The sequence below is a fragment of the Eretmochelys imbricata genome, chromosome 6, assembly GCF_965152235.1.
Source record: "Eretmochelys imbricata isolate rEreImb1 chromosome 6, rEreImb1.hap1, whole genome shotgun sequence".
Classification (NCBI taxonomy): domain Eukaryota; kingdom Metazoa; phylum Chordata; order Testudines; family Cheloniidae; genus Eretmochelys; species Eretmochelys imbricata.
In genome coordinates this window covers 89,247,371-89,257,161 of record NC_135577.1, presented here as the reverse complement: position 1 = coordinate 89,257,161, position 9,791 = coordinate 89,247,371, and positions in this window count along the sequence as shown.

The window sequence follows — 9,791 nt, the reverse complement described above, 5'->3', positions numbered from 1 at the left end:
AATCAAATTGGGACTAATAGTGTCAGAAAAATATTATCTCTCAAGAGATAGAAAACTTTAGCTCAGAATAAAACTCATAAATTTATGAATGCTAGGTATAGAATAATTTGTTCAGATAATTAGAGAATCATGTAAAAGAAAAAAAATCACAGGATGTACAGGGAATTATTATTTACCTTGTAGCCACTTCCTAGTCTTCTTACTAGGGTGGTATCCTGCTGGGGGAGAGGGATCTGACAGTGTACAGTGAGTGCAGGTAGTGTCAGTCCATTACAGAGAAAAGGCAGAGTGTGAGTATGGGTTTGTGGGGCACTGCTCAAAGAGGGCAGAGTTAAGGCTGTATGGGTGTTCACCGTAACTCTGTATTTCCTGTTTTGTTTTTTTTCCAGAAGCTTGAGTTTTGATGAACTTGACATTCTGGAATGGTACAAGCTATGACTGGACAACCTTAACTCTGCATATGTTTTTTTAACCATTTAATAGTTAGCGGTACAACCCCAGCATGTATGTAGTTATATCAGTTAAAATGTGCCTTTATACCAGTATAGCTTATTTCCCTTCCTATATGGGGGTGCCTATACTGCTATAAATCACCTTTATATGGGTATACTGCATCCTCACTATGGGGCTTGTGCTGCTTTAATTATACTGGTATAGTTAAAGTGGTATGTCTTCTGAGGTTAGACAAGCCCTGTGTATGTGTTTTCTGGATGTGGAATATAGTTGAATAAACTTGTTTTTTGAGAGCGAATGCTCAGCAAACTGGCATACTGTAGATAAATGCGTAGAAGTCTATTTCTTACACTTAGACATAGTTATTTATTCACTGGAGCTGACACTTTACAGGAAATGAAACATTTGTCACCTTGTCATGTTACATTTTGAGAATTAGTTCCTTGGTATAAATGTGTAACAAACCAGGAAAAGTTTCCACACTACCTTAACTGAAGTAATGAGATAAAATAACAATGAATCAAAATTAATGAAATCTCTTGCAGAAGAAAAAGTTAAATCTGACCACGGCAAACGCAGCCTTAATTATATGAAGTCTTAATTTACATCTCAGCTCCCAGACAGGTCATGCAAAATGGCAGCAGAAAAATCAGTTTCAGAATGTAGTAATCATATTCTGACGACAAGGCCATAAATTAAAGGCAGGCTAAATGAAAGCATGGAACGATGAAGTTGAAGGTGTTAGAACTGTTACATTTATTCTTTGAATAACGTGTAAGCACATACAAATATAACTGAGAGCAGCACAAGAACAAATTTTGTGGCAAGAGATCTAGTGCCAGATTCTAATCTTCTTTACAGCAGTGTCAACAGAGTAATTCTGCTGAAGTCAGTGAACTAAGGGCAGTAAAGCTGGTATAAGAAGGTGGAAAATCAGGCACCTAAATTGGGAATGTGACATTGTTTTTTTTATAGCTCAACTTTCTGTGCTGCTCTACTTTAATATTTTTCCAGCTGCAAAAATTGCATTTCAGTTGTAGTGAATGTAATAGTGCACGAAGAATTATCTATATAGCTGTCATTTACTAAGGGCACATCAGGATGCTCCAATGAGCTTTGTTTCATGTTGACTACAAGTCATATCTTTAATTTCTGCAGTCATTTCCTTGTGTGGGATCTTTAGTTTGTTTAATACCGAGCTGTCCCTTTCTTACGTCACATTCAATTAGTAGTCCAACATTAACTAGTTTCACAGCTTCCCATTACCGTTGAAAAGATTTGTAAACCTCATTTTTGAAAAAGAAGTGCAGCAATGTAGACAAGCAGCCTATTGTAAATGTAACATACAAATATAACTTATCTCATACATAACAGCCAGTGACATCCAATATCTGACATGTGATGACAATAGTTGTCACAAGCAACTTCCAAAGTAGTCTCCAAAAAAATTATCTGGCTTATTATGGCAAGGTTGGGGGTATTTGGTGTAATCTATTTCTTACCCCTCTCTCACTGCCAGTTGTTGTTAAAACATTGTGTTACTAATAGAGCTGGATGAAATTTTTTTGACAAACTTTTTGCCAAAAAATGCAGATTTGGCCCAAATGCCACAGTTCATGAATTCATGTTGATCTGGGTTGTTTCGGTTAAAAAAACTGCTTCAGTATTTCCAAAACATTTCAGTTTTTCAGGCTAGCTTCCCAAGGAGACTTAGGGCTTGTCTACACTTGAAACACTGCTGTGGCACAGCTGCAGCTGTGCATCTGTGCGCTTCAGTGTAGACACTACCTGCGCTGACAGGTTCTCCCATTGGCGTAGGTAATCTACCTCACTGGAAGGCAATAGCTAGATCAATCAAAGAATTCTTCTGTTGAACTACTGCTGTCAACTCTGGGCATTAGGTTGGCTTAACTATGTTGCTGGGGGGTGTGGATTGTTCACACCCCTGAGTGACATAGCTGGTTCGACACAGCTTTTTTTGTAGACCAGGCCTTAAGCACCATTTACAAAATGGTGGTGGTGCTGCTGCCCTTATACCTAAAAGCCCAGTGCTTATGGCATTCACCTGTGATGCAGGTTCAAATCACTGCCATGGGGCAGGTACCTGAACCCAGCTCTCCCACCAGCTCTAACCACCGGGCTGTTGGATATTCTAATCTGGGGTGTATTTCAATCTTTCCCACTGAAGCTATTCCACTTTGACCCAGCCACACTATTTAATTATACAAAGGAAGTTGCTCTCACAGGAATTGTCTCCAAATATAGAGAATGAAACAAAGAGCAATCTGTCTACCACAGCTTCTCTCAAAGGACTACTGGGTAAGAAAACTAACACCAATGCACCATTTCTTCAAAGATTTGATTGCATGCTATGAAAAAAACTTGTCAGTGAAACATTGCACATATAACCTTATGCATTTGCCTAATAAACTCCAATTCATGCTGGTAAAAAACACCTCAGTGGGGATATGTGAATGAGATAAGGCAAACATTTCAAAATACAACACAGGAGCACACCAAGGCATGAACCAATGTGTCACACCTAAATCCTTCAGAGTTAACACTGGAATCTTTCTATATCCATTTCATTCACTGCTCAATCAGTCTACTGTCATCAAAAGAAACTAGAGGGCTTCCATCAACATTTATGAATTTATCCTCATATCCCTGTTGTAAGGTACGGAATTATTATTATCTCTATTTCTCAGATAGGGGAACGGAGATGTTACCCTACTTGCCCATAATCATACACAAAGTCATAGTAGTGTCAGAAATTGAGCTCACATCGCCTGAATCCTAGCCTAGAGCCTTAATCACACACTCATCCTTCCTTTCTGAAAGTGATCTTACAGAAAGACTGAAATACTAGTACATATATGCTGTACAGTAGAGAGGTTATAAGGCTGTTTTGTTTGATACTGAACGTCAGTTCCCTATAGAGTAAAAATAATTACAATTAGGCAACATTTTAGTTCAGTGCCTCAACTTAATTCTGTAACACCATAAAATCTCTTGTTCTGTTCAGTTCATGGATAGCACTAATAATGAATGTAACTTCTCTGTTACTTTAATTTTCTGGAAAATGATCTTTTGTTAATATGCTGAAACATCTTGTTTAAAACATTTTCATGTCAGTATTTGCTTTCCTGTCACTCAGTGATCTCATTTATAAGTATTTTTTCCTAATCATTGCTTTTTGAATCCTACTTTCCTGGCCACAAGATGTCTGAAGCAAAAAGCCTTTAAAAATGCAACATCTGTTTGTTCTTTTTAGAGAAAAGATGCTGAATGTCTTTGAAGTCAATAGAAGTTGAGGATACTCAGCACCTTGTAAGAAACACTATGATTTGGGTAATAAGTCTGCCCATGTTAGCCAGAGGCCTTAATATTAGTAATAATTGTGGTCCAAGTACTATTATATTACGGCACGATCAGATATCCATTTAAAAAATAGGTGGACATTTGTAAGCATATAATAAACTGACTGAAATGATGGGGGTAGAAAATTAACACCTTGAAAAGCTCTAAATGAAGCACACCTAGCTCACAACCATCAGAGGTATACATGTGACTAGTCCCTTAATTCTCTCCTCTTTGCTCACATTATGTAAATATTAGTTTGGGGGTGATTTCTCAGGTTGAACCTATTATTCGTTTATAGTGTACTTGGTGTTCAACTTCTGTACCCCTTTCATCTCTTCTATATGCAAGGACTCACTGTAGATTTCTCTAGAGATTAGTGATTGTACAGGCTGAGCCGAAGCCATGTATGCTGCAGCAGCTGCCAACTTTCCTCTAAGTCATCAAATATTACTCATCAGAAAAAGTAAATGAACCACGAAAAGTAAGCAGCAGCAGACAAGTAACTGGCTCCTCTATAGGGCACTTTGTTCATACAGGTGAATAACTTTCATGACTGAAGATTGTTGGTGTAAGAAAGCTTCTTGGTGGCAATTGATGTGTTTTCATCATAAGAACATATGAGTGGCCATTCTGGGTCAAATCAATGGTCTATCTAGCCCGCTATCCTGTCTTCCAAAAGGAGCTGGGGCCAGATGTTTCAGAGGGAATGAACAGAACAGGACAACTATTCAGTGATCGATCTCCTGTCATGCAGTCAGACATTTAGGGACACCCAGAGCATGCAACTGTATCCTTGACGATCTTGGCTAATAGCCATTGTTGGACCTATCCTCCATGAACTTATCTAATTCTTTGTTGAACCCAGTTATAGTTTTGGCCTTCAACAACCCTAGCAACTGGTTCCACAGGCTGATTGTGTTGTGTGAAGTACTTCCTTATGTATGTTTTAAACCGGCTGCCTATTAATTTCATTGGGTGAACCCCGGTTTTTGTGTTATGTGAAGGGGTAACTAACACTTCCCTATTCACTTTTTCCACACCATTCTTGATTTTATAGACCTCTATCAAAACTCTTTGTCTCAGTTGTCTCTTCTCAAAACTGAATAGTCCCAGTCTTTTTAATCCTCATATGGAAGCAGTTCCATAACCCTAATCATCTTTGCCATTATTTTTCCAGTTCTAATATCTTTTTTGAGATGGGGTGACCTGAACTGCACACAATATTCAACATGTGGGTGTACCATGGATTTATATAGTGGTATTATATTTTCACCATTCTTTTTAGGTGATAAATCTGAGGAACTGTCCCAGACTGAGGTGTCATTAGAGGAGCTTTTGGAACAAATTGATAAATGAAACAGCAATAAGTCACCAGGACCAGATGGTATTCACCCAAGAATTCTGAGGAACTCAAATGTGAAATTGTAGAACTACTAACTATGGTATGTAACCTATCATTTAAATCAGCTTTTGTACCAGATGACTGGAGGATAGCTAACGTGACTCCAATTTTTAAAAAAAACTCCACAGGTGATCCTGGCAATTACAGGCTAACTTCAGTACCAGGCAAACTGATTGAAACTATGGTAAAGAACAAAGTTGTCAGGCACATAGATGAACATAATTTGTGGGGGAAGAGTCAACATGTGGGGGAGGTTTAGGTTGGATATTAGGAAAAACTTTTTCACTAGGAGGCGTGAAGCACTGGAATGTGTTATGTAGGGAGGTGGTGGAATCTCCTTCCTTGGAAGTTTTTAAGGTTAGGTTTGACAAAGCCCTGGCTGGGATGATTTAGTTGGGGATTGGTCCTGCTTTGAGCAGGGGGTTGGACTAGATGACCTCCTGAGGTCCCTTCCAACCCTGATATTCTATGATTCTGTTTTTTGTAAAGGGAAATCATACCTCTCCAATCTACTAGAATTCTTTGAGGGGGTCAACAAGCATGTGGCCAAGGGTGATCAAGTGAACATAATATACGTAGATTTTCAGAAAGCCTTTGATAAGGTCCCTCACCAAAGGCTCTTAAGTAAAGTAAGCTGTCATAGGAAGCTTAATCACAAGAAACTGGATAAGAAGGAAGGTCCTCTACTGGATCAGTAACTGGTTAAAAGATAGGAAACAAAGGGTAGGAATAAATGGTCAGTTTTCAAAATGGAGAGAGGTAAATAGTGGTGTTTCCCAGGGGTCTGTACTGGGACGAGTACTATTCAACATATTTATAAATGATCTGGGAAAAGAGGTAAACAGTGATGTAGCAAAATTTGCAGATGATACTGCTTTTCAGTCCAAAGCATACTGCAAAGAGTTACAAAGGGATCTCATAAAATTGGGTGACTGGCCAACAAAGTGGCAGATGAAATTCAATGTTGATAAATGCAAAGTAATGCACATTGGAAAGCATAATCCCAACTATACATATACAATGATGGGGTCTAAATTAGCTGATACCACTCAAGAAAGAGATCTTGGAGTGATTATGGATAGATCTCTGAAAACATCCACTCAATGTGAAGTGGCAGTCAAATTTACCCTCTTTTCCAGGTCATTTTTGAATATGTTGAACAGCACTGGTTCCAGTACAGATCCTTGGGGGGACCCCACTATTTTATCTCTCTCCATTGTGAAAACTGACTATTTATACCTACCTTTTGTTTCCTATCTTTTAACTGGTTACTGATTCATGAGAGGACCTTCCCTCTCATCCCATGAAAGCTTATTTTGCTTAAGAGCCTTTGGTGAAGGACCTTATCAAAGGCTTTCTGAAAGTGCAAGTGCTACTAGATCCCTTTTGTTCGCATGCTTTTTGACTCCCTCAAAGAATTCTAATAGATTGCTGAGGCATGATTTCCCTTTACAAAAATTGCGTTGACTCTTCTCCCAATATATTGTGTTTATATATGTGTCTGATAATTCCATTCTTTATTGTGGTGTCAATCAATTTCCCTGGTACTGAAGTTCGGCTTACCATCCTGCAATTACTAGGATAACCTCTGAAGTCGTTTAAAAACTGTCTTACATTACCTATCCTCCAGTCATCAGACTTCTTAACCTGGTCTCTTGTTAAAACAAAGAAAAGACTGCAAAACAGTCTTGCATGTTTTGATGGCTTGATAATTTTGTTAATGTATTTGATTTGCCTTGAAGGAGGAGTAATCAGACTAGAGAAGAACATACTTCAGTAAATTGCAAATCTAGTTGAACTACCTAAGGGATTTGCAATTTAATCACTCAGTGATCCTTTTGAAAAGCGCTGCCACATCTCTGATAGCAATAAGAATCCAAAATGTGCATCGAGGGCCAAATATTGTGCCCCACTAACATCTGTGAGACTCTTTTTATCTGGGAGTCTTAATCTTGCCTCAAAGTCTCCTCATACTAGCTCAAGGCCTAAACAGTAGAATGGAATCTCCACATTCCTGGGCTACCCATTGGCTAGTTCAAGGAGGGTGAGGGAGCCAACTAGCTCCCACAGACCCCCTCTGCCACCCTACGTCTTGTGGTTAAGCATTCCCATCCACAGAAACAGTCATTTCTGCTGTTGAAAGCTGCCATCTCCACCTATCCTATAAGTGATACTTGTCAGAGCTGGGTATTGGAGGCTTGCTGGGGGCTGAGCAGATCATCTTTTGTGTTCAAGAAGAATTTTTCCCTCTGAAGAAAAATTGGCAAAGAGGTGGGGCATGTGTGTAGGTGTGTACACTTCCTCACAGCATTCTAGATGTCTGGTAGCTGAGGATAATAAGAGTAAGGGATGGTGTTTTTTAAAAAAAACCAGGAGGGGGTTTGTAATAAATATCAATGTTGTTGCAACTTGCAGCCGGTATCCAGCGCACATGGGACTCTTCAAGGGGTAAATATAGGACCCAGGAAGGACTGATAACCTGCAGGAGGAGTGGAGGTCTTTATTTCATGTGCCATGTATGGGTAATAATATTTCTAAAACACAACTGGCTCCTTATTAAGAGAATTACTTACAGGTGCTGCAGCTAGCATTCCAGCCATGTGCACATAGACTGGCTTCTTGGTGCCTCCTCCAAACTCTTCCCTCCTGCAACTTGTGCTCCTTCCTCAAAGTTCATGCAGGTTGCTACATCTCTCCTTTTAACCTTTTTTGGGGTATCTTTTGTGCAAGCATTTGCTGACTTGTTGGGGGCCAGAGGTTACTTGTACATAGTCCATCCTATATGACAACTTGGAGAACCTATGTACAATTTATGAGTTCTGACTGATGTTATAAATTTATGAAAATTGTTATTGTATCAGGAAATGCCTTTATGTGGATGTGGAATCCACCATCCGCTGATAGGGCTATAGAACCATCCTTTGCAGATCAGATAAAATGGAGTCATTTAAGGTGAATGACTGTGCTCTGGACTGAACAGTTAGTTGCCTGAAGATGGGAGAAACTAGTTCTTCCAATATCTTTGCAGGGAGGGGTGAATAGAAAAGTCCCAAACAAGACAAAGAGTCAGAGGTGACAAAACTTGGGCTTAGAAAGGACTTGCAGAAGGAATTAAGGGGGAAAGCTTTTTGGGGGCACAGGAAGGTTGGGGGCAGAAGTTGGAAAGAGATGGGTATGTTTTTATAGCAGAGTGATCCAATTTAACTGCAGGACCAACCAAGATCAAGGAAAGCTAGCTGGGCTCGAGACACTCCATGATTTGGCAGAGTAGTCATGAGCTGCAGGGAAAGGATCCTGGCCGTCCAAAGGGATGTATCCACGTCCACTGAACTGGAAATTGAGGCAGGGAAATGAGTATCGGTGTCTATTTTGTATAGATCTATGTATTTCTTGTGCTCCTAAGTAAAGAGTGTTTAGAATCCAGTGCAGTCTGTCTGTCTGGCTTTCATTGTTGCATGCCCCTGAAGAGGTCACACCTTTTGGTGGGATTCTGGGGAATGTGCAAGTGCTGCTGGGAGGCTTTGGGGAGATGGCACTAATTTCAGGCTCCCAGGCTCCCCTCCCATTGGTAGTCAGGGGTTGCGGTCATGACCACTAGGCCACACTCCCCAACCAGACCCTGAGTGAAGACCATTACACAGGGACAGTGCCTAAATTCTGCCTAGGAATTTCCTAGGAAGCTAAAGGCATGTGGGATTCAGTGTTTGAATCCCCTTAGCAGTCTGAGTGTCCATCAGTGAGCTCACTATCAGATATGTGATGCATGACTTTTACCAACAGCCCATTGCAGCCTGTTAGGCTCATACTCTAAGTCTACAGTCTTCAGACAAGTCTCCGACTTCCAGTTTATGTTATTGCTGTTGATGCGGGACTTGCTTCCACCTTATTTGTTGCCTTCAATCTGTTGGATGGCATCTTATTGGTCCTCTGTGTTGCCCAGATACTTTCTGTTCTGACTGTTCTGTCAGGCTTGCTGATGGTCGAGGCTTGTTCTAAGTTCTCCTGGTCCTGGTCTTGGCTTTGTCTGTCTGGATTTGTTGGCTCTCTGCTGCTATTCTATCTGCATCTCCACCAGTGACCCGAGTCTGTAGTGACCTCATACATTCTGTGTCCCACTGCAGCTTGGACTGTTGTTGCTGGCTGTTTGCCGTTGCTTTCAGTGACTATTTGGTTGGACACAGACCTGCTCACTTGTGTGTAGGGCCCTCAGATCCATTGCTCCTTTGGAGAGGGCTGCCTGCCTAGCTTGGCGTTCTGTTTGCTGCTTCGTACCGCCTGTAATACCTTTGTTGGGCTGCAGCAGGCGACCCCTCATGGGACTCACTCTTGGTTCTCCAGCCCGTTAGTCCTTGTGCTGGGCTGCTACCTAATCACTGGAAGGGTGTATTGCGATGGTCCGACACTGCCAGTAGGATCCATTACTGTCCGTTTTGCCTCTGCCATCGGTCTCTTGCCTGCCTCTACCTTCTTGTGGCTTTGTGAGTATCTAGAGGAAGATGTCTTGTGTTGAGATTTCCATTTGGTGCTGAATTGTTTGAATTCTGCTGCAGTGTACTGTGGCCCAAGTGAGCTA